Below are 26,448 nucleotides of genomic sequence, written 5' to 3'. Positions count from 1 at the left end.
AACAACTTTTTGGTGCTTTTGAACCACCTCCACACCAACACCAATCTTATCAGCGGCCTCCTACTGCATGCACCAACCATTGACAGATATGAGACAGTGATGATGCTCATACTACAGCACCTGTCACGTTCACCTGAACAACAACTCCACCTAGCCATCATTCAGATGTCACTGGGCCACGATTCTACATCAGCGCACTGGTGCAGGTTATGCATCCCAATCGACACAAACCTCTTACAAGATCATGTTCTCTGGTCACTATGGCTTCTCAAACTGCCTCAAAACATACAGACAGCCATGCTAACGTGTGAGGACAAACCACTGGAAACCTGGTTATGCCTCACCAACCTGATGCTTGCTCTCGAACAACATCATGCTTTGATAAACACTCACATCAGCTACGGCATCGATGTCAACACCTGTTACATTTACAGCCAGCCCGGGCCAGTGTGGGCACTGTACGCACCCACGGAGACCAGGACCCATCCAAGCAACAGTCGCTGAGCTGCTCCCACCTCAGCTGAGCCCTTCCATGCAGCACCCACAGCAGCCTCACAAGACTCCACAGCGGTGAGGCACCAACAGTTAGATGCCACGATGGAGCCAGGCACCATGTTTGTTATGGAATGTAAACAAGCCACATTCACGCCTGGCTGTCAACCCATATCTAACCGTCATAACGACTCACCTAGCCAGGACACTGTGCCTACTTGGCCACATGCCCCTGCTGGTTCCACACAAGCTTCAGTGCTGAGATGCGCCCTCTGCATCAGGTCACTCTCCTGCTCCAAGCTGCCTCGCTACAAACCAGGACAACACTCGTCATATCCCGTGACTACATTCTAATGGTATGCGGCTCTTCTTCTACAACAACCATCTTAGAGCGTACTTCCGGCACGAGTGCCAACGTTAGCACACTGCCACCTCAGCTGGTGCTCGGAAAACATACACCATCCCCTATACAAGTACCATGAATGATACAGTGATTCCCATGATAGGCACAGCCTCTTATCACAGTTCGACTGGACAACCACACCCTTCACTCATGGAGGTTTTTCTTGGCCAACACCATAGAGCCAGAGTCGGGCACAGATTTTTTGAGGCATTATAACCTTCTGCTAGACCTGGGTACGGCCTTACTACTACATCATGACAGCCACAGGCCAATCAGTGGAGTAAACAGTGACCACCTACCAATGGATGAGACTCTGCTGCCTCTTCTCTTACCTCTGAAACAGTACTGGACCTCATGTTTAAGTGCCAGGCATTGTTCGAGGAGCTCAAAACCAAGACTACTGCGTACACCGACCTCTGCCAGACCAATGCCAGCTCATGAGCAGCTAACAAATACCCCTGCAACTGCTGCTCTGATTTCATGGCACAACTGCACATCACACAGCAACAGCTGTCGTCGCAACAGCAACAATGAGAGCTGTCCTCCCGAGAGACCGCCAGGCCTTCAGAACCACAGGTCAGTCGACTGTCTCTTACTTTGTGATGATGCTCCCATGAGCAGGCTGCGCAAAAACAGTAACGCTCTCATGAGTAAGTCGCGTGCAAACAGTGATATAACCTTTGCGAGTGGATCATGTGCCTCATGTGCTACTCCTCATTAGCTCTGTAAAAAGATTAACACTGTATACAAAGATACTCCACACAGAAGTAATACTACCCTGGTCCACCGGCCCATACCGACCACACCGCCTTACCCTTCACAAACTAAAGGTGGCCAAGGTCGTGATTGATGAACTGTTACGTGAGGGTACCATCAGGCCATCAGACAGTGTGTGGGCCTTACCAATTACTATGAGAATGAAAAAGATAAAACATGGCACCTGTGTGGGGAGTACAGACATTTGAATGCATGCATCATAACTGATAGTTAAACCATGCCCAATATTCAGGACTTCTCTCAGTAACTGCCTGGTGCAACCATCTTTAGCATGATTGACTGCAAAAGAGCTTATTCACGGATCCCAATGACCATGGATGACATCCCAAAGATGGCAATAATTACACAGTTTGTCCAATTTTAATTCCTCATTATGCCCTTTGGACTAAAGAACGCAGACCAGACTTGGCAACAGTTCATTTATGGCTTTTTTTTTTACCATGCCCTTTTGCTTAGTTACTTGGATTATGTAATTATCTTCTCACAATAAGCTCAAGATCATGATAAACACCTCCAAATGGTATTCGACAAATCAGCACAGCATGGTGTTGTGGTCAATGAGGACAAATGGCAATTCCGACAAAAATGTGTTACATTCATAGGCCATCATGTCAACACTTCTGGCATCTGTCCCACCCCAGAAACGATAGACCAAAGCTGTAACCTACCACCCCCAAAGGATTATCAAGAGTTGTGCCATTTTTAGGGGTAATTAATTTTTACTGACAACACGTCCCCCATGCCACAGAAACAATTCTGCCGCTCACTGAGTCACTCCCTCACAAGAACACATCAGGCAAACGTAAGCTCACTTGGACTGCAGATATGCAAGCAGCTTTCATGAACATCAAATCCAAGCTCACTCAGAGCACCAACCTGGCACTCCCATCGCCAGAAGCCCATATAGCTACAACGGCCAATGCCAGCGACCGGGCGATTGGGGTGGTGCTCAATAGGAAATCCCCGGTGCAACCCAGCCCCTACAGTTTTTCTCACAGAAACTTACCAACTCCCAGAAAATGTGGTCAACCTTTGACTGTGAGCTTTTGGCAAAATACGAGGTGGTTTGGTATTTCCAAGATGACATGAGGGGCCAGCCGTTTACTATCTACACAGACCACCGTTCCCTGGCTGATGCTATTAAAAACCCACCAGCCAATACCTCCCCTTGGCAAATCCGTCACCTAGCGTTAATTTCACAATATACTATGGACATCTGCTATGTACGGGGGACAGAAAACATGGTGGCTGACTACCTCTCATCACTCACTGCCACATCGGCACACCTTCACTTCGACCAACTAGCAGAGGCACAAACAACTGACACTGACCTTCAAAATCTGCTATCTGGATACACAAGGGCCTCCAGCTCAAGCAGTGCACCATTGCAGGCACAAAAAAACTAGTTTGGTGTGACGTATCCTGTGGTAGGCAAAGACAATCGTCCCACAGAACTTCAGGAAGATAGTTTTCGACCTCATCCACAGCTTTTCTTATGCTGGAGTACGTCCAACACTGAAACTCATAACAGAATGTTTCATTTGGACTAACATTAAATGGGACTGGGCTGCATGAATGAGAGCCTGTGTCCAGTGCCAATGGACCAAGACAGCATTGACACCCAATTGCCCTTTGGGGAAATTCCCCATCCCGAAGGGTCGTTTCCAACATGTCCACATGTCCACGTAGATCTGATGGGGCCACTCCCAGATCCATATGGATACAAGTACATCCTGTCAGCCATTGGCAGAACAACTCAATGGGTGGAGGCCACATCTCTGACTGATATCTTGGTCGACACCGTCGCCCGAGCTTTCGTCACACTATGGATTGCACGCTTCAGCTTCCCAAGACCCTGACAACAGACCAGGGCTGGCAGTTCAAGTTGGCCTTGTTCTCCAAGCTCTGCTGTCTCTGTGTGTGCCACTGGTTCCACACGACATCCTACCATCCTCAAGCCAACAGACTGCACCCTCAAGACACTACTCGTATGCCATGACCAGGAGTAGACAGAGGCCCTCCCCTGGGTGCTGCTGGGCATACAAGCTGCCTAAAAAGAAGATCTGGATGCCTCACTGGCAGAGGCGCTCTATGGGGAACCGATCACACTCCCAGCAGAGTTCATGTCGCAAACTACTGGTTGGTTGGTTGTTTCGGGGAAGGAGACCAGACAGCGAGGTCATTGGTCTCATCGGATTAGGGAAGGACGGGGAAGGAAGTCGGCCGTGCCCTTTGAAAGGAACCATCCCGGCATTTGCCTGGAGCGATTTAGGGAAATCACGGAAAACCTAAATCAGGATGGCCGGACGCGGGATTGAACCGTCGTCCTCCCGAATGCGAGTCCAGTGTCTAACCACTGCGCCACCTCGCTCGGTAAACTACTGACCCCATGGACATCAACCTGCCAGTCCTAGGGAAACGTGTCAGGAACCACATGCCATGTCTGCATCCCATCACCATCCTATCATGCCAAACCAACCATCTTTGTGCACAAGGACCTCCAATAGCGTACACATGTCATGCTCTGGACTGACGCCATCAAACCCGCCCTCCAGCCTGCATACAGTGGCCTGTCCAAGGTGTTGAAATGAAGGCCAAACACTTTTGATATCTTGCAAGCTGGAAAAATCACAACAGTGTCACTGAACTGGCTAAAACTGGCGTGGACTTCAGCGGACACACCCTGTGTTTACTCTCCACCGACCCCAGCTCCAGGCCCCTCAAGCCAGCTTACAGTTAGCCTAGCCCTGTGAGACTACCTGCAAGAAGACATTTCTGTAACACTGCAGGACTCACTACTTCAGGTTAGGGACATATCTGATAATAGACAGACTGGATACAGCACAGTCTTGAGGTCATTAGCATGCTCCACACCCCTTTCACCTACTATCGACACAGCAGGTCTGAAATCCAGTCTTTCTTCGGACAGCTACCTGCTCATGTTGGCCCTGGAGCAGTTCATAATGATGATTGACACCCCGAACACCACCGCTGGCGAACTGACAGCCTTACTGGACAACACAACATCCAGCCACCAACACTTCAATGCCCCATCGGCACCGCCACCAATGTCAAGGGTCGTCATCTGGGCACCTGGCAGACTATGATATGTCAGTCCTCACCATCGCCAGCAGGACAATGCATCATGACATACACCAGTCACTGTGGTCTGCACTTGTGGTGAGAGGCTCTGTGGGGACGTAGAACCACTGGCTCTAACCCCACCCCTCAATAATATCACTGCCCTACCGCAGCAAGAGCAACTGTATCTTTGCCAGATCAGTTCTCTATAGTATGCACTCTATGCTATACGCATTATGTATACGCTGTGAGAATAAAAGTATTCATCATAAGTGACGGGAGTGAGAGTGATTATTTATCATTGTAATTACCATGCCTGCTCCCCACTACCTACAAGTACTGCTTGAAAAATGCTACACAAATATTCAGTCAGAACTTGATAAAATGTCAGAGTGGTGCTTTAAATGTTTACAAATGTAAAATTGTTCACAAAAAAACAGCATCCGATGCCTGAAGCATCATTTAGTTACAATTAGAATCTGTCAAATCATACAAAAACCAATCACAAAGGTTCAGTAATAGTTAAAGAAGTGGCAGACATCAGTTCAGTGGTAGCTTACTATGAAAAAAACAGTCTCTCTACAATGGATATCACTTACAGAGCACTCATGCAACCTATCACACAATGTGTGAGCCTCAAACTGAAAAGCATCAATAGCATAACAAATGGAAAGGGTGATTATAATTAAAGTTAAACTTTCAAAATGCTGTAGAAATAACACCACTGGTCAGAATGATGTCAAATTGCAATGGAATATTATCAGAGAAGGGGGAAAATGTATGGCAGAAGAAAAAAAATAGTGTGAAAATTGATCAACAGATGGCGCTTGCATGTGTCAGAATATGTAAATGAAAACACCTGTCAACAAACCGGATACATGGCTTTTCCTCCTTCCATGGCTGCAACGTTCAACAGGACTGTCTCAATGCAGGATCGCACTGGGCTTGTAAAGCTGTATTACAAGAATGATGACTCTGCTCATGTCACTCTTCAGAAGTTATGACACTGAAGGGTCTGAAAAAAGGCATTGGTCCAATGACTGCCATGGGTCTGGAGAAAATGATTCGAAAATTTGAAAAGATGGGTTCTTTTGGTGTGCAACCTGGTAGAGGGAGGAAACGAACTGATTCAACATCAGTGGAAGCAGTGGCCACAGCAGTGCAGGAGGAGACAAATGATGGTGTGAACATTGGAACTGTCTGGACATTGGACATACCCATGAGCATGGTACATAAAATCTTACAAAAACATCCTTCTTTGCTATCCATTCAGAATTACCCATGTGCATGAGTAGCTTCCTGTTGACCTGCCAGCAAGGGAGACCTTTGCTTTAGAATTTCTTGCTTGCATGGAAGTGGAAAATGATCGGCTGTGGACAGATGAAGTCCACTTCCATTTGACAGGATATGTCAATACACAGAATTGTCAAATACGGGCAATGGAAAATCCACACGTAAATCAACCAGTACCACTTCATCCTGAAAAGGTCACTGTGTGGTGCAGGTTTACAGCATGATTTACCATAGGGCCATATCTTTTTGAAAAGACAGGTGCTTCCAGTCCTGTTACCTGTTCCAACACTGGTAAGCGCTATGAGTGTCTTTTGCACAACCACGTCAATCCAGCTCACCTACAGCTTGGGTGTGTGGATGGCATCATTTTTATGCAAAATGGCGCACCTCCACACATTGCAAATACAGTTAAGCAGCTGCTGAAGTGCCATTTCGGAAATGCTAGAATTATCAGCTGCCATTTAGCTATGGCCTGGCCATCCTGATCAGCTGATCTAACTCCAAGTGACTTCTGGCTGTGAGGCTATCTGAAAGATGTTGTGTTCAGTGTTCGATTGCAAACTTAGCTGTATTTAAGGCATGTATTGTACAAAAACATTCTGAATGACACCTCAGAAACACTTCGGTCAGTTGTGTAACATGCTGTTTATCGATTTCAATTTGTTACAGAAATTGGTCAACAGCATATCGAACATGTTTTGCACCAGTCACACGGAAGTTAATAATGTGATTTGATTTTGATTGACGCTTTTTATGTGATTTTTGGCCTCAGGACAATTAAAAACCAATGTGATTGGTGCTTTTTATAGAGTTTTTGGCCCCAGGTACAATTAAAAACCAATGTGATCAATGATTTTTATGCAGTTTTTGGCCTCAGGACAATTAAAAACCAATTTTTCCCATCCAATGTGATATGAACTTCCTATGGCAGATGGGCTTATGTAACTAACAGTATCACACCTGTACACCCACTAACTGAATAGTATAGTTTGTTTAACGTCCAATGTATACCTTGGGCATTGTTGTATGATTCATTTGTCATTTATAGTCAACCACTATTAAATTATGATGCTTACAGTGCACCATCTAGTGCTACATTTTGTAACTATTTATTTTTCTTCTGCCACACATTTTCCCCCTTCTTTGATAATATGCCGTTGCAATTTGATGTCATTCTGACCAGAGGTGTCATTTCCAAAGTGGTTTGAAAGTTTAACTTCAAGTATAATCAACCTGTATATAAAGAAGGGCAGCATAACCAGTCACTGGTTTGTTTGGTCCAAGCAAGACTTCAAGATGACGCTGGGGGAAAAAAAAAACCTGAAGTTACTGATGCTTCTAGGACAGAAAAATCTAGCCTGTGAAATCCCACTTACAAAGTTTCAAGCGCCACTTTAAATGAGGAATCTATCAATACAACACACCCCAACATATATAATTACCATAAGGATTGTGAAGACAAGATTCAAGACTAGACTAATTACAGAATTCACAGAGGTAGTTACAAAACCATCCTGTGAAATCCTTGCAGAAGTGATTAAGGTTATTTTATTTATTTATTTTATTATCCATCTTTAGGCATTAAAAATGTGATTGATGTCGTCATTTGTGTACATATACAGTTTACATAACTAACAGAAATGGTGTAATATATTGTAGATCATTATTGTCTAATAAGATACAAAAATTTGTCCTTGATGCTGCACAAGGTATTTGCATTATATTTACACATATAAGTTTAATCTAAGTGAAACTATATTAGTACCGGTACTTAAGATCATCTTTAGTGCACATTATAAACTCTTCTATCGTATAAAAAGCTTTTTGTCTAAGCCATTTCTTTGTGACACTTTTAAACTAATTCAGTGACACATTATGTGCCTCTGTTGGCAACGTGTTAAATAGTTTTACTCCCATGTACCTGTAACTATCTTGAGTTTTCTTTAGTCTAGCAACTGGGATGACAATTTGCTGTTTTATACGTGTGTCATGGTGATGGATAGATTGTCGTAGTTTGTGACTGGGTTGGTTTCCGTTTGTGTGTATCAGACAACTTAGTATAAAGAGGACTGCAACTGTTAGTATTTTTAGATTTTTGAAATATGGTCTACAAGACTCGTTATTTCTGACTCCATGGGTGCATCTGACTGCCTTCTTTTGCCAAATGAAAATGTGTTTTGCTCTGGTTGAGTTTCCCCATAACAGAGTGGCAGTTAAATGGGTGTGGAAAAAGGCATAGTATGCATTGAGTAATAACTTATCACTAACACATGACCTTAGTTTACCTAACAAATATGTCACACGTGCCAACTTAGTACAAATATAATCGGTATGACTCTTCCACATTAATTTTGAATCAAGATGGATCCCAAGTAGTTTAGCTGAGACACAATCAATCTTCTCACTCTTAACACACAAGCTAAAGAGAATATTTGCAGTTTTATCATGATTTATATGCAAGTCATTGAGTTGAAACCACTTGATGGCTGCTCTGAGATGAGACTCACTTTCCTCGTTTAATTTTCCTAAATCTTTCCCTGCTGTAACAAAAGTTGTATCATCTGCAGAGAGTGTGGATTTACATAACATGGTGCTGAGCAAGTCATTTACATATATTATAAAAAGTATAGGTCCAAACACAGAGCCTTGTGATACACCCTGCATGATATCCAAGACATTTGACCTCATATTGTTAAAATGCACAGAGTGGTGTGCTGTTACATCTACTATTTTTTTAATTACAAAATTGGAGAGACCATAAATGTCTTCTGATTTTGAATAACTAAATTTTGCTATTGCAGTTTTAATATCTGTTACTTTAACTTCTTTCCATTTAAAAACAGGAATCATATCCTCAAAATTTTGTAGAAATGAATTTCTATTATTTGAGATATGGTTGTTGTCACATTTATGGATATGTTCATTTGCAGCACTGTTATTCATACTGGCAGCATTAATGAAGAAGGTGTTGAAATCATCCGGTGTGATACAAGCATCACATGAATTATTTTTTTTTTTTTTTTTAACATCTTTATTTCTACCCAGATGAGTCTTGATAACAGTTCAGGCTGCTTTGCATTTATTTTGGGACTTATTAATATAATCATTTGCCTTGCACTTGCTTAACCTAATTTCTGCCTTGTATTTGTTCCTCAAACTTATTTAGTTTGCTTTTTCGGCTTCATTATTTTTTGATTTGTCATAGGAAATCATTAACAGAGTTCTGAGCCTTTGTAGGTCAGGTGTGAACCAGCTATGCACTGATGTAAGACCATGTTTCCTCATAGTTCCCTTATTTTTTCTCATTACTTTAGGGCAGCAAGTTTGAAATGTATCTGACAATGCACTAATGAATAATGTAAACACTTTTTCAATATGATTACTTTCCAGCAGAATATAATTCCAATTTGTCATCTTTATTTGTGTTCTGTAGTTATCAGTGTTCTCTTCATTCAAGAGCCTAATGTACTTAATTTTATTGGAGAAATATGCTGGTTCTTTTGTTATCAATTTTAACCAAATACCTTTATGGTCTAAAAAAAATGAGTATTGAATAGCCCTAGTTCATACCGATTTGTCTCAAAATTTGTGATTACATGATCAAGGGAGGCAGACTGTCTTGTTGGGTTTTCATTAATGCAGTGCAGGTCATGTGATCTTAGCATATTCAGAAGATTAAGTTGTTTAGGTGTGTTCTGCCTTATATCAATATTTATGTCACCAAAAATTAAAATCCTATGTTTAGGCCACTTATCGTGATGTAGTATCTGTTTCTGTAAGGCCTGTGCAAATATTTCAACATCATTATCAGGTGTGCGGTATACAGACACTATTATAAGTTTTAACATGGGCAGTAACATTGCTGCTATTTCCAGTACATTTTCTATACAGTAATCATTAACACTGAGGGCACTGTAATCCAAGTCTATACCACTATTAACAAATATAGGGGCTCCCCCATAGTTGTGTGTTGGTCTACAATAACCTGTTACTAAATAAAAGCCTGGGGGTACGTATAACTGCAGTTGGTCTTCACTTAACCAGTGTTCATTGATACATAATATCATATTCTTGTTCACTCCTAACAAAAAACTCAGGTCATCAGTTTTGTTTCTTAATGACCTGATATTTATATGTACAAATAATAATGAGTATAGTATTGGATATAAAAGGCTTCACACATTATCTTCTTTATGTAGTCACATTGCATATGCATAGAGCAGGTGAATCATTAGAAACTAAACATCTAAAAATAACATAATAATTGTGTAAATGTAGTAAAGTAACTAAATCAAACAATGGAAAATCCACAATGGAATAACAAGACTATTATGAAAAAGACAAATTGCTAAGTGTCATACAGAGGACACCCTGAATTGCAGACAGGCATGACATTTAAACTTTCAGCCAAAAAGGCCTTCTTCTAAAGTAGAAAAGACGCACACTCACATTAACAACTCACACACACACATGACCACTGTCTCCGGTATCCGAGGCTGGCCAAAAGCTTAAATGTATAGCAGACTTTCTGTTGTGCCTGTCTGCAACTCCACATGCAAATCAATGTTTCCTCTATAAGGTGGATAGCAATCTATCCTTTTCATAATATTATTAGTAAAATGATTAAAAAGACTAGAAAAAGATCATAAAAAAGGAACTGAATGACATCTTAAAAACATTATGGTCTGAACACTACAAAGACAAGAAGAATAAGAAAGCCACACAGATAATGTATGGGGTTCCACTGGGATCAGTGGTTATTAAGTGGGCGAAGTACTGTGCATGTGTGTGTAACTCCTTCAAGTCCAGCTACCAAGCAAGATGGTGCAGTTGTTAACACATGCAACTCACATTAGGAGGACAACAGATTTAGATTTACTGTATTTCCTTAAGTTGCTAAAGGCAAATGCTACAGATGTTTGCTTTGAAAGGGCACGACCAATTTCCTGCCCCATTATTGACACAATGCAAGCTTGTGCTCTGTCTCTAATGATCTCAATGTAGACAAGACGTTAAACCAATCTTCCTTTCGACTCCAGCTTGATAACGAATTAGGATAATGTCCTTAAAACAGGGATAAACTAATCGAGAAATTCAGTTCAAAGTATTTGGCTGTTTATTATTGGCTTATTTCAATATTTTCACTCACTGTTGTGTTGTGGGATTGCTTTCTGAAGCAATCCATCCAAAATAAATAGTATTTTTATTGATCTAACGAGTAGCAGCTAATGGGAAAGTTGTGTGAGAACTGTGGACACAAATCTTGCAGGCATCTCTTGAGGGATCTTGGAGGTCTAGTGCTCACTTCCCTCTAGAATCAGTTTCGGCTGAACTGTGATTTTCCACACAACAGAAGACACAAAAATGATTTTCTTATGGAAATTTTGCCTATTAGATTAAGTTCAGTTTTTGTTCCATTGAGCCAAAAATGAAATGATTCTCATGGATACGGAACATGCCAGAAAGTAAACATAAACAACATAAAACATTTAAATATAATGCTCACTACCCTGATCATTTGTCAGGAGATTGTCAAAATAGATGAATACATTACAGTAAACTGGGACTGCTAATATTTACAGAATTAATACACTATCAGAATGAAATGTAGTTATGGACTTTTAATATATTTATCAAACACAAAATATCTAATCTTGACTGTTGTAACAAAATGCTGTCAAACCTGAAACCTAACAGACATTTTACTTAAGCTGTTCTAACAGCCCCCGTTAAGATATTCATCTATTGAGTAGGAGGAGGTGCCTATCAAAAAGTCTTTCGAACTTTGTTTAAACTATCATTTATCTGAAACCAGGTTTTAAAGGTTGCTGGCAATTTATCAAAAATGTGTGTGCCTGAATACTGGACATTTTAGGTCTTTATGTAGATTCTTATTCTAGTAGTGACACTATGTATTGAGCTATTAGTTGGAAATATGGATATATTACTTGCAAAATATTTCATTAAGGAATAAATATACTGAGAAGCAGTGATAATAATACAAAATTCCTTGAACAGGTTTCTTCATGATTTTCTTAAATTCACACCACTAGTTATTCTTATTACATGCTTTTGCTCGGTTTGACAAGTTACCCCAGAATACGATCCCGTATGTTATAATAGAATGAAAGTAAGCAAAGTATGCAAGTTTTTTTCAATATTTATATCTCCTACATGCGGCATCATTCTGACTGCAAATACAGACTTGTCTAGGCACTTCAGCAGTTCTGTGGTATGCCCTTCCCAGCTGAATTTATTGTCAGGTTGTAATCCCAGAAGTTTAACACTTGTCAACCTCTTCTATCTGCATGTCTTCATGTGTTATACACTTGTTGGAGGGAAATACCTTACAGGTTATGAACTGTGTATAGTGGGTCTTTTCAAAGCTTAATGGCAGTGAATTACCTTTAAACCATTTGTTAATGTCAGTGAGAATTTGTTTAGCAGCCATTTATAAATCTGTACTTAACTTGCAACTTACTGCAATGTTTGTATCATCAGGGGGGAAAAAACCCTTAGCATCAGGCAATGTAACAGATGAGAGATCGTTAATGTACACAAGAAAAAGCAACACACCCAAGATGGAACCTTGAGGAACACCACATGTAATTAATTCCCAGTCAGACGAAGACTGACTGTTTACTACATGGGTATTTCACAATGGCATGGCAACCTTTGTTTCCTGTTGGCTAGATAAGACTCACACCATTTCACAGCACTGCCAGTGACAATATAATACTCTAATTTACTTAGGAGAATTCTGTGATTTGCAAGGTCAAAGGCTTTTGATATGTCACAGAAAATTCCAGTAGCCTCTAATTTGTTACCTAATGAATTAAGTACATTCTCACTCTATGTGTAAGTAGCTTTCTCTACATCAGAACCCTTAAGAAACCAAAACTGTGACCTGGATAATATATTATTTGCCATCAGACATTTAAAGAGACACTTGAGCACAACCTTTCCAAATATTTTTGAAAAAGCCAGCAAAAGTGAAATTGGTCAATAGTTTGATGGTATCTCTTCATCCCCCTTGTTGTAAAGAGGCTTGACTTCAGCATATTTTAGCCACTCTGGAAATGTTGTGCTGATAAGAGATTGGTTACACCAATAACTTAAGGTAGAACTCAACATGTACAGAACTCTTTGATTAACTTCGTTGATATGTTATCATAACCTCTAGAATACTTAGATTTTAAGAATTTTATGATGGATGTTACTCCTCTGGGAAACATTAGTGTTATTTCAATATATTTCCATATTACTAAAATTGTAAGGTCTGGTCTCAGATACTCTTGTGCACTGTTTACTGAACCTGGTAATCCCAAGCTGTCAGTAACAGAAACAAAGTATTTGTTTAAGAGGTTTACAATGCTACATGTGCTTGTTAACAATGTCTCATTTATTTTTAGAGCTATCTGTTTCTCTTCATTTTTGGCCTTGCCTGTCTTGCCTTGACTATATCTCATACAATTTTTACTTTGTTGCCTGATGTTATCAACTTTTTCTCATAACAAAGCTGCTTTGATTTCTGTATTACTTGCTTCAATACATGATGCATTTTTAGGCTTCTGTTTGATTTGAGTTACCTTTAGGGGAAAATGATTTTCAAAAGAGGAAGTAACTTTATTAATGAATGCTTTCTAGTTTCCATTTGAGTAGGAAGTGTTGTAAACATCTGTCCAGTTCATGTCTTTGAGCAGTTTCCTAAAAGTCTCAATTTTTGGCAGATTTATTACTATCCTGTACTCAGATTTAACAGAATTTTATCCTGACAAGTTCCAGCATTTGACACAAGATGCTGCATGTTAATATCAGATAGCTCATTTACTATTGGCTTTGTTATATGACCTTTTTTCCTAGATTTGTCTACAAAGATATTATCAACAGCTGTCTCAGTACATTTACATACCCTAGCTGCAAAGTTCACAATAGGAATTAAACTGAATGAACAGTGTTACTGATTGCAGTAATTGTTCACTGACAGGGCTTTTCAATAACTCCACATTAAAATAACCCGCAACCACTATTTACTTGTGTTTTACTGTGAGATGGGACAACAGAGTTTCCAGATTTTTTATGAAGAGGTTTAAGTTTCCTGAAGATGTTCTGTAAACACTTACTATTATAAAGGACATTTTATGAAATACTACTTCTGTTGCACAGCCTTCTAAGTGCTGTTGTGAGCAAAATTTATTAATATCAACATTCTTGAAACCAAAACAGTTTCTGACAAATGTGGTAACTCATACTTTCTCCATATTATCTCTACAGAAGTAAGAAACTAACTTGAATCCCGTAACACTTAAAACATCTATACCAGTGGTCACGTGATGTTGAGGGAGGCACATTATATGAACCGGTTTGCTCAACTCCAGTTCTTCAACATAAATAAGCAACTCATTAAGCTTACCCCTTAGTCCTCGGAGTTCTGATGCAATAAGGATAACTAATTTTATGGACTGGCTGAATTACAACCGGATAAACCTAATTTTTCTGTCAATTTTTGAATACCTCCAATTTCAATCAGAAGCTGTCTGCATGAATTGTGTACATTAAAATTTGCTTTCTGCCTGCCTGTTTTATCAATGTGAAAGTCATTTCCAGCCTGTCTCTAAACATCTTATGTTTCTGCCTCCCTACATTTAAAAACATCTGTTCTGTCACTTGTAGCCACTGATACTTTACCACTTGTGATAGTGCCTCCCATAAGTTATTTGCTATTAGCCAACACAGTTTTCCCTTAACTTTCCTGTTGAGGTGAAGACATGCCTACTTTAGTCCCACCTGCTGAAAGAGTCAACAGGAACCGCACTGATACAAGACTCCATACCTGATCCAAGCAGTCATTCCATCTCTAAATTAATTCACCTAACATAAGAGTTTAAATGAGGCTTGTCATGGTGCCTCAGAACAGCTACAAGTTCAAGATCATTCTGTCTCATTGCTGAAGCTATCTTTACCAGGTCACCCTCAATTGAATAATTAGGGTCACTATCTATGATGTTGCCTGCCCCACCCACTATTACCATAGTGTCTTCCTTTGTGAAGTCTTTGCAAAGTGAACCTACATCCTCTATCACCTGACCCAGACTTGCACTGGGTTTAAAAAAACTTGTGTCCTGGTAACCTGATCCTAGTTCATCCTGCAACAGTTGGCCAACACCTCTACCATGAGAGCAACCTAACAACAAAACTTTCTTGTGATTCTTGAAGTTTTCCTGGTGTACTGAATGTTCAATGAGGTTTCAGGATTGCAGTTGGATCATGTTGACTTCTTGCCACAATACTTCAGCTGGCAATCGTGCAACCATCTTCAGGTGAGCGCCCGTCACTGGAGACTGCAGGTTCCCAGCATCGGCTTCATAGCAAAAAATTGGCATGGAAACACGTGTGCATTGGTGGTCATCACAGGAGCATCCTCTATCTATATCTGTGTCCTATGAAATACTGTTCTACCTGTGGCGTGAAAGCATCTACATAAGGTGAAAACTACAGTTTCACCATCTGTCGGAATACGTGCTCGTGTCACTATAAACAGGTGTCAGACGTCGCCAAATGTATCATTATGAATAAACTGTCTTCTCTAAGAAGAAATTAGACAGATCACTGGGTCCCAAGCCTTGTCCAGCTGAAAACTGCTGTCACGATTTATACGATTTTGTGCTTGGCATATCTCCACAGATTCTTTAATTACTGAATCCCAGAAAGTTCTTGCTGGGGCCAAGATTTTCATGGCAGAAAAATCCACAGCGTGTCTTGGGGTAATACAATGCTCAGCTACGGCTGACTTATGGGCTGTGAAAGGCAAGTGTGGCACTCATGTTCAACGCACCTTTCATGTGCTGTATGTGTTGTCTGACCAATGTAAGCTTTGCCACACTGGCAAGGAATTTTGTAGATCCCGGCCTTCCTCAGACCTAGATTGTCGTTTACCAAACCAAGGAGGACACTAATCTTCCCCGGTGGCCAGAAGATTACTTTAACTTGATGTTTCCTTAGGATCCTACGTACTTTAGATGAAAGATTGCCGACATATGAAAGGAATGCCCTGGACTTGAACAGCTCCTTATCTTCTTGAAGTTGTGGGTGGTCATGTTTCTTCCTTCTTAGTGCTGTTCTAATCTGATGTGGAGAGTAACCATTACCTCTGAACACTGACTCTAGATGTTCCAGCTCCTTTGTAAGGCTGTCTCCATCAGAAACAACATGAGCATGGTGCACCAACATTCCAGGGATGTCGGTAGTTTGTGAAGGGTGATGGAAACAACGTTTGCAGGTAGAGGTCCGTATGTGTGGGCTTACGGTAGATAGAATGCCCTAATCACCGATCCATTCTCCTAGTAACCACGACGTCCAAAAATGGCAAGCAACCATCCTTCTCTATTTCCATTGTAAACCGAATGTCCTTGTGGATTTCATTCAGATGTTGCAAGAAATGTGACAGTTCTTCTTCACCATGGAGCCACACAACAAAAGAGTCATCTACATATCGCCAGAAGGCTCTTGGTTTAAGTTCCGCTGAATCAAGTGCCCTTTCCTGAAACTCTTCCATAAAAAGTTTGCTACTCAAGGTGAGAGAGGACTGCCCAGGGCAATACCATGAGTCTGCTCAAACTATACGTTGTTAAATAAAAAGTAGGTTGAGGAAAGGACATGATGGAAAAGTGCTGTTATATCAGCCATGAACTTCTACATCTACATCTACATCTACATTCGTACTCCGCAAGCCACCTGACGGAGACTGGCGGAGGGTACCTTGAGTACCTCTGTCGGTTCTCCCTTCTATTCCAGTCTCGTGTTGTTCATGGAAAGAAAGATTGTTGATATGCCTCTGTGTGGGCTCTAATCTATCTGATTTTATCCTCATGGTCTCCTCGCGAGGTATACGTAGGAGGGAGCAATATACTACTTGACTCCTCGGTGAAGGTATGTTCTCAAAACTTCAACAAAAGCCCGTACCGAGTTACTGAGCGTCTCTCTTGCAGAGTCTTCCACTAGAGTTTATCTGTCATCTCCGTAATGCTTTCGCGATTACTAAATGATCCTGTAACGGAGCGCACTGTTCTCCGTTGGATCTTCTCTATCTCTTCTATCAACCCAATCTGGTACGCATCCCACACCCATGAGCAGTATTCAAGCAGTGGGTGAACAAGTGTACTGTAACCAACTTCCTTTGTTTTCAGACTGCATTTCCTTAGGATTCTTCCAATGAGTCTCAGTCTGGCATCTGCTTTACCGACAATTAATTTTATATGGTCATTCCCTTTTAAATCACTCCTGATGCCTACTCCCAGATAGTTTATAGAATTAACTGCTTCCAGTTGCTGACCTGCTATATTGTAGCTAAATGATAAAGGATCTTTATTTCTATGTATTCGCAGCACATTACACTTGTCTACATTGAGATTCAATTACCATTCCCTGCACCATGAGTCAATTCATTGCAGATCCTTCCGCATTTCAGTACAATTTTCCATTGCTATAACCTCTTGATATACTACAGCATCATCCGCAAAAAGCCTCAGTGAACTTTCAAGTTATCCACAAGGTCATTTATACATATTGTGAATAGCAATGGCCTTACGACACTCCCCTGCAGTGCACCTGAAATCACTCTTACTACAGAAGACTTCTCTCCATTGAGAATGACTGCTGTGTTCTGTTTCTAGGAACTCTTCAATCCAATCACACAATTGGTCTGATAGTCCATATGCTCTTACTTTGTTCATTAAACGACTGTGGGGAACTGTATCCAACACCTTGTGGAAGTCAAGAAACACGGCATCTACATGGGAACCCGTGTATATGGTCCTCTGAGTCTCGTGGACGAATAGTGTGAGCTGGGTTTCACACGATCGTCTTTTTTGAAACCCATGCTGATTCCTACAGAGTAGATTTCTAGTCTCCAGAAAAGTCATTATACTCGAACATAATACATGTTCCAAAATTCTACAACTGATTGACGTTAGAGATATAGGTCTATAGTTCTACACATCTGTTCAATGTCCCTTTTTGAAAACAGGAATGACCTGTGCCCTTTTCCAATCTTTTGGAACGCTACACTCTAGACCTGTAGTACACCACTGCAAGAAGGGGGGCAAGTTCCTTTGCATACTCTGTGTAAAATCGAACTGGTATCACATCAGGTCCAGCGGCCTTTTCTCTTTTGACCGATTTTAATTGTTTTTCTATCTCTTTGTCATCTATTTTGATATCTACTATTTTGTCATCTGTGGGACAATACAGAGAAGGAACTACAGTGCAGTCTTCCTCTGTGAAACAGCTTAGGAAAAAAATATTTATTATTTCGGCCTTTAGTCTGTCATCCTCTGTTTCAGTACCATTTCGGTCAAAGAGTATCTGGGCATTTTGTTTTGATCCACCTACCGCTTTGACAAAGGATCAAAATTTCTTAGGATTTTCTGATTTTCTGCCAAGTCAGCACATAGAACTTTACTTTTGAATTTGTTGAACACTTCTCACATAGCCCTCCTCACACTACATTTCGCTTTGTGTAATTTTTGTTTGTCTGCAAGGCTTTGGCTATGTTTATGTTTGCTGTGAAGTACACATAGCTTCCGTAGCAGTTTTCTAATTTGGTTGTTGAACCAAGGTGGCTCTTTTCCATCTCTTACGATCTTGCTTGACACATACTCATCTAATGCAGATTGTATGATTGTTTTGAACTTTGTTCACTAATCCTCAACACTATCTGTACTTGAGATAAAACTTTTGTGTTGATCCATCAAGTACTCTGAAATCTGCTTTTTGTCACTTTTGCTAAACAGAAAAATCTTCCTACCTTTTTTAATATTTCTATTTACGGCTGAAATCACTGATGCTGTAACCGCTTTATGATTGCTGATTCCCTGTTCTGCATTAACTGTTTCAAATAGTTCGGGTCTGTTTGTCACCAGAAGGTCTAATATGTTATCACCACAAGTCAGTTCTCTGTTTAACTGCTCAAGATAGTTTTCAGATAATGCACTTTAAAAAATTTCACTGGATTCTTTGTGCCTGCCACCTGTTATAAACGTTTGAGTCTCCCAGTCTATATCTGGTAAATTAAAATCTCCACCCAAAACTATAACATGGTTGGGAAATTTTCCAAATTTTCCTTCAGGTGTTCTGCCACAACAGCTGCTGAGCTAGGGGGACTATAGAGACATCCAACTACCATGTTTGAGCCTGCTTTAACCATGACCTTCACCCAAATTATTTCACATTTCAGATCTCCGTCAATTTCATTCGATACTATTACACTTTTTGTCACTATAAACATGACTCCCCCTTCACTGTCCAGCCTGTCTCTGCATTATACGTTCCAATCTGAGTTTAGAATTTCATTACTGTATACATCTGGTTTCAGCCAACTTTCCGTCCCTAGTACTATGTGGGCATTGTGACTCTTTATTAATGAGAGCAGTTCTGGTAACTTTCAATAGATGCTCCTGCAGTTTACTATTACCACATTAATATTGTCATTCCCTGTTGCATTTTGCCTACTGCTACCTTGCCGCGTCTCAGGAGGCATCTTGTCGGGCCTAGAGAGGGAATTCTCTAATCTAAAAAACCCACATGAGCACTCCACACATACTCCACTACCCTTGTAGCCACTTTCAGCGTTTAGTGCACACCTGACCTATTCAGCGGGACCCTACATTTCTCCACACAACAGCGGAGGTCGAGAAATTTGCACCCCAGATCTCTGCAGAATCATCTGAGCCTCTGGTTTAAGCCTTCCACTCGGCTCCAAACCAGAGGACCGCGATCGGTTCTGGAAACGACACTACAAGTAGTTAGCTCAGATTCCACCCCACGAGTGAGGATTTCCCCCTCCACCAACTCTGGCACGCGCCTGTATGAACTGAGGATGACCTCTGAACCCAGACGGCAGGAGTCATTGTTGCCGACATGAGCAACAATTTGCAGTCGGGTGCATCCAATGCTCTCTATTGCCACCAGAAGGCCTCCTCCACATATCAGATGAAACCCCCCCGGCAAGCAGACAGAGTGAACACTGGCCTTCTTCCTCAACCTTTCCGCTATTTCCCTAAGGGGCTCCATCACTCGCCTAACATTGGGGCTCCCCAATTACTGATAAACCCCTCGCCCCATGTGCCTGCTCAGACCTTGCCGAAGGAGTGGCCACATGTCCACTCACAGGCAGAGTGGGCAATGCCACATGGCCAGCCTCCACATTCACCCTCCGCCTCGTGCAACGCGAATGCCGTTGAACCCAGCACTCCCCTTGGCGAAAGGGTGGCCCGACCGCACCTGATACCCGCGAAGATGTCTCACCAGCAGGTACCTTGGGTGAAGCATGTAACACCTGGGGTGTACCATGTGATGCACCAGGCTCCCCCTGCTGCTACACTATGAGGCAGCAGCCTGAAGACGGCTGACCATCAGAACGTTCAGCTGTTCGCGAACAGTGGCCAGCTCTTCCAGCGTCCGTTCACAGCAGTCACACATCCTATCCATCCTAAGAAATCAACAATTTACTGTAGAGAGTTAAGTAGTCAACTTTTAACTAGATTGCTAATTCACTAAAGGTGGCTGAAAGCTGACTAAACTGTGGTTACTAGACACTTCTTGTTGGAAACAATGAAAATAATCACTAACTGTCTCTGGACTGTATTCAAAACAAACACAAAATCTGTGGAACACTATTACTAGTACTGGAAAATTAAAGCTTCCTAAAAGCAGAAACACATGGAAAATGAAGTGACAAGTAAGAAAAACATAGTTAATACTTAAATTTATGTAGCTTGCTGCACAGGAGATGTGAAGCAGACGGCAGTTACGATAACACTGGCAGTACTGGCACTACAGCCTGTTAGAGGCCCCAAATGCAGTGCAGATGTCATGTTTAAATCATAAACTGTACCCCAAGTGAGAAATGTCACTGTCACAATGAAACCTACATATGCGTTTTTGGAAAACAGCCAAAACATCATATTCTACTGCTGTCAAAGTTAGATGCTTCTCTGACATCTCTATGTGAACACCGGTGGGAATAGCATCATGGGACTGTGTATCAATTCACTGAATGCAATAGTGGAAGTGTAAGACCAAATAGTCAAATTGAGAGACACAAAGACAGCTGCCAAAGCATATTTTTTATCTTTAGCATTAAATGATGTTAAGTTTATAATATCACTGTTCATTCTGGATGAAGTGTTATATTTGTCACTTCCTTAAAGTATATCATTGCAAGGAAAGTGAAATGGTCTGAAGCAGGCTTCAAGTGCTGTGTTGTCTCTCATCTAAGTTCTGACTATCATACATGAAAATGCAGAAATTAATTTCCAACATATCTGGAGCAGAGCATAAAGGAAATATTCTATAGTTTCAGAGCTGTAACTGTTGCGTCTCATCACTGCAATCATCAGATCCAGAGGTCTAAACATGTAGCTGTTTTGGATGCAAAATATGTTAGAATATCTGTATTGTGCAGTAGTGTTTGACCATGTATAACACCTGTGCAATGCCCTCAATACATTATAAGTTTAAGTAGTGGCCAGAACAGTGTTCTGTGTAGCTCTGAGTGCATTATGTCAGAGCTCAGTGCATTCAAACATGAGCAAATTTTTGGTGCTCATATGGTAGTTGGTTCCATAACCAAGGTAACTGAAGTGTTTGGTGTTTCAAGAGTTTGAAGATTTATGCTGCGTACAGCGAAAGCAGAGGAATGTCATCTTCAAGGTCACAATGTAGACGAAAGTGTGTGCTGAGTGGTCAGGATGGACGGACAGTGAAAACAATTTAATGGAAAATAAAAGGACAACAGCTGCAAAAGTCACAACAGAGCTGAATGTCCCACTCACATATCGTGTCAGCACCGATACAGTATGAAGAGGGCTCCATAAGCAAGGATATGCAGGGTGAGCTGAGTTTCAAAACCACTCATCAATAATGTATATGCCCATAATGTGAAAACGTGATGCCAAAGCCATAAAACCTGTACTGTGAAACAATTGAAGAAAGCTATTTGGTCAGACGAGTCTTGTTTGACACGGCTTCAAACTTCTGGATGAGTTATGTCCCAAGAGAGAAATACGATGGCCATTCATAAATGATTTGAGCAGCCATATTATGGGCCCTGTAGTTACTCTGCAAGGTCCGCCATTACCGCCAAAGATTATGTGAAAATTATGGCTGATGAGATCCATCCCACACCACAATGTTTGTTGCCCAATAGTGATGCTGTGTTCCAAGATTGACAGAGCCCATATTCACACAGCAAGCATTGTCCAGGACTGGTTCTATGAGCAGGAGGATGAATTGTCACATCACTCCTGGCCACCACAGTCAACACATCTTAATATTATTAAGGCTTTGTGGTCCACTATAGAGGAAAGAGTGTATGACTGTTATCCAGCTCCTTCACCATTATCTGAACTTGCCACTATTTTGCATAAAGAATGATCAAAATTCTCTTGAAAGCCATACAGGACCTGTAATTATCCATTCAGAGATAACTGGAAGCTGTTTTGAATGCCAACAGTTTTCCTACACCATATTAGGCATGATAATGTGTTGTGTTTTTGATGTTTCCATATTTTTGTCCTCCTCCTGTATATGCGGATAAATATGGAGCAATTCACAAGCTTAGTTTTGCTCCACATTTACAAAACTATTAATGTTAAGCTGTACCATGTAACTGAGGGATTCACGAAATATAAAAAAGTAATGTGTCGCATTAATATGTAAGACAATCTTTCAATCACTGCTCTTCTGTAATTTAAGCACGATAAATTTCTAATGATTATATTCAACACTATTTTATTCAAATTCTAAAAAAAGGATTTTTTATTTCTCAAATTAAAAATTTTATTTCTAAAAATTTCATACATTTTTCGATTTAGACCCTGGCTCTAATTTTTCTAAATCTGGTTATTGGTAATGAAAAGCTCCATCAACACTTCAATCAAATAGTAATATATGACAGCTTCAGATCATTGGAAAAATTTTTCACTGCCACTCCTAGAGTCATCATGGATCCACCCCCAAACAGCACATTGCACAAGTTCATGTAATAGATGTACATTGTTATTTAATCCTGTGGATAATTATTTCCAGAATAAGGAAGGGTATACTAATAAGGAATATATTTAAAAGGAAGGTACTTCAAGAATAATAATTTGTCATGATTTTACCAACCAGCAAATCACAGCCTAGAAAAGAAGAGTCTACAACAAAGTAATTTATCATATAAAGAGATAGAAAAAAATCAAAGAAACATGGAAATATTTATCGCAAATTTTGTTACTCCAGTGTGAAAGTGTTGCACAAATACTCAGTAATTTCCAGTGGAAGATCTTTACTGGAAGACATCATGCATGATATAAAGTCTTAATATTTAAATGTGAGACACATTCATACCCATAATACCTACAACAACATGATCTGACAAATTTGGTATGTTAACTGTTGTTTAAAGAAAAGCTGAATGGAGCCTGAAGTTTGAACTGAATAGCAGAACGTTTTACATGACACTGACCCATTGGAGTTGACACACCACTGTCCTCCTCCAGTTCATGAATTGGTATCTCCAGCCAGCTGTGCAATATGGCATATTTCAGATTAACAAATCATTGTCAGAAGTGAAAGGAGTAGCAAGTGATATAAAAAAATCCTCGTACTAATGCGGGACCAAACACCAAATGTTTGAATGTGCAGTCTGACTCGAACCCACTGAGCTATGTAACACTGTGAATCCAAGACGAATGAGGAGGTGTTTCTTCAGTGAAAAAGTTGAAAGTTAAATAAGAAAAGGTTGAATTGATGTATATACAATGTGTTTCACTCTAAAGGACTGTACAATGAGTTGCTAAGTACAGACTCAGTAATGAACATTCAGATATGATACATACATAAAATCTGAGGTTTTTATTTACACATTTTCAATTTAAATTATGCAAAGAATTGTTTCCAATATTCTAATTTCAATACAAGGATATTTTGCAGACTGAATCATCCTTAAACAATAAACATTCAACATATCTGATATTAAAATATGTGCACAGAGAACCTAAAACACATTATCTTACATTTCAATTATCCTTTCATGTAGCAGAGATACTGAGTCACAGATAGGCATAACAAAAAGATTGTCAAACAAATAACTTTTCAGCAAAAAAAAAAAAAAAGCCATCATAGTAATTATACAACATACACACATATTTACATATATACTCTGCTAGCCACTAAGCGGTGTGTGAGGGAGGGCACTATTCGCACCACAGTCATATTTACCCTCCTCTGTTCCACTCGTGGATTATGCGAGGGAAAAATGACTGTCTGAATGCCTCAGTACGAGCTCTAATTTCCCTTATATTTGAATGGTGATCATTGCATGATTTGAAAGTTGGTGGTAATAATATATGCTTTACATCCTTGGTGAAGATCGTGTTTTGGAATTTAGTGTGGAGCCCCTTCCATTTAGTGCATCGTCTATCTGCAAGTGTGTCCCACTTCAAATTTTCTATGAGATTTGTAACACTCTCACGATGGCTAACTGTACCAGTCACTAATCTTGCTGCTCTTCTTTGGACCTTCTCAACCTCTTGAATCAGACCCAACTGGTAAGGGTCCCATACAGACGAAAAATACTCTAAGACTGGATGAACTAACATATAGTAAGCAATTTCTTTTGTTGAAGGACTGCATCGCTTCAGGATTCTACCAATAAACTGCAATCTAGAGTTTGCCTTACCCATTACTTGTGTAATCTGATTGTTCCATTTGAGATCATTTCGAATAGTCACACCCAGATACTTGCGGGCGTCACTGCTTCCAAAGACTGGGCATTTATATTGTACTCATACATTGATGAGGATTTTCGCTTTGTTATATGCAGTAGGTTACACTTACTAATATTGAGAGGTAACTGCCAGTCATTATCATGCATTTATTTTCTGCAAATCCTCATTGATTTGTCACAACTTTCTTGTGATACTACTTTCCTGTAGATTACAGCATTATCGGCAAACAGTCTAATGCCACTGTCAATACCATCAACCAGGTTGTTTATGTAAATTGTAAAAATCAGCGGACCTATTACACTGCCCTGGGGCACACTTGATGTTGTTTCTGTTGAAGTCTCCCCATTCAGGATGACATACTGCTCTCTATTTCTTAGACAACTTTCTATCCAACCACATATGTCATCAGATAGACCACACGCATGAACTTTTTGGAGCAAGCGACAGTGCGGAACTGAGTTGAATGCCTTTCAAAAGTTGAGGAATATGTCAGTGAAGCTGGCCGCACTGGCCGAGTGGTTCTATGCGCTTCAGTCCGGAACCGCGCGACAGCTACGGTCGCAGGTTCGATTCCTGCCTCGGGCATGGGTGTGTGTGATGTCCTTAGGTTAGTTAGGTTTAAATAGTTCTAAGTTCTAGGGGACTGATGACCTCAGATGTTAAGTCCCATAGTGCTCAGAGCCAATGTCAGTGAAATTGGCCAGTAATTATGTGCATCTAAGGATCTTAACTGTTTTGCAATCCCAGATGCACTAAAGACTATGTCAGCCATCCTTGCATTTCTTCGATAATTGAAAGGAGGAATGGTGCTGCAGTCCTCTACCATAAAAGAGTTTTTGAAAGCTAGGTTTAGAATTTCGGCCTTTTGTTTATCATCATCCGTTACATTACCAGTACTGCCAGCAAGATAAGGTATTGAATTATTTGTAGCATTCATAGATTTTAGATACGACCAAAATTTTTTGGGGTTATTTTTAGTATCTGCAGATAAAATATTGCTTTCAAATTTGTTAAAAGAATCTCTAATTGACCTTTTGACAGCTGCTTGCATTTTGCATAATTTCTGTTTGTCAGTGGGGCAGTGACTACGTTTAAAATGACTGTGCAAAATTCTCTGCTTTCTCAGCAACTTCCTAATATGTTGGTTGAACCAAGGTGGCTCCTTTCCCTCCCCTATATTTTTGCTAGGCACATATTTCTCTAGCAATACCTTTAAATTCCACAGTGAATGTTTGGAGCTGACTACGAAGATATTCATTAATGACACATTTATCTGCTTCCACAAACAAGAAAACTTCTGACATAGAAGCCACAAAACTTCCTCAAAAAGATCAGGTCTGTTTGTCACCAAAATCTCTAAGATGTTATCATCTCAAGTTGGTTTTCTAACCAACTGCTCAAGGTTGTATGTTGAGAGTGCTCCTAGAATAACTTCACATGAGTCTTTGCTTCTGACCCATACACAAACACTCTCTCTCTCTCTCTCTCTCTCTCTCTCTCTCTCTCTCTCTTCCACAAAACACAACTCAGATTCAAGAGTCTGGCCTCGGCAGCCAGAGACAGTGGTCATGTGTGAACGAGTTGTAGTTATGTAAATGTGTGTGTGTGTGTGTGTGTGTGTGTGTGTGT

At 40.5% G+C, this 26,448-nt stretch overlaps 1 protein-coding gene across 1 annotated transcript in view; it reads right to left on the bottom strand.

Annotated features, from left to right (window-relative positions):
* Nucleotides 1–26,448, bottom strand: part of LOC126434973 (ATP-dependent 6-phosphofructokinase-like) — a 439,746-nt gene that overhangs the window by 218,648 nt on the left and 194,650 nt on the right. The window lies entirely within an intron of this gene.

The sequence above is a fragment of the Schistocerca serialis genome, chromosome 1 (genome assembly GCF_023864345.2).
Source record: "Schistocerca serialis cubense isolate TAMUIC-IGC-003099 chromosome 1, iqSchSeri2.2, whole genome shotgun sequence".
Classification (NCBI taxonomy): Eukaryota; Metazoa; Arthropoda; class Insecta; order Orthoptera; family Acrididae; genus Schistocerca; species Schistocerca serialis.
This window is presented reverse-complemented; position numbering and strand designations above follow the sequence as displayed.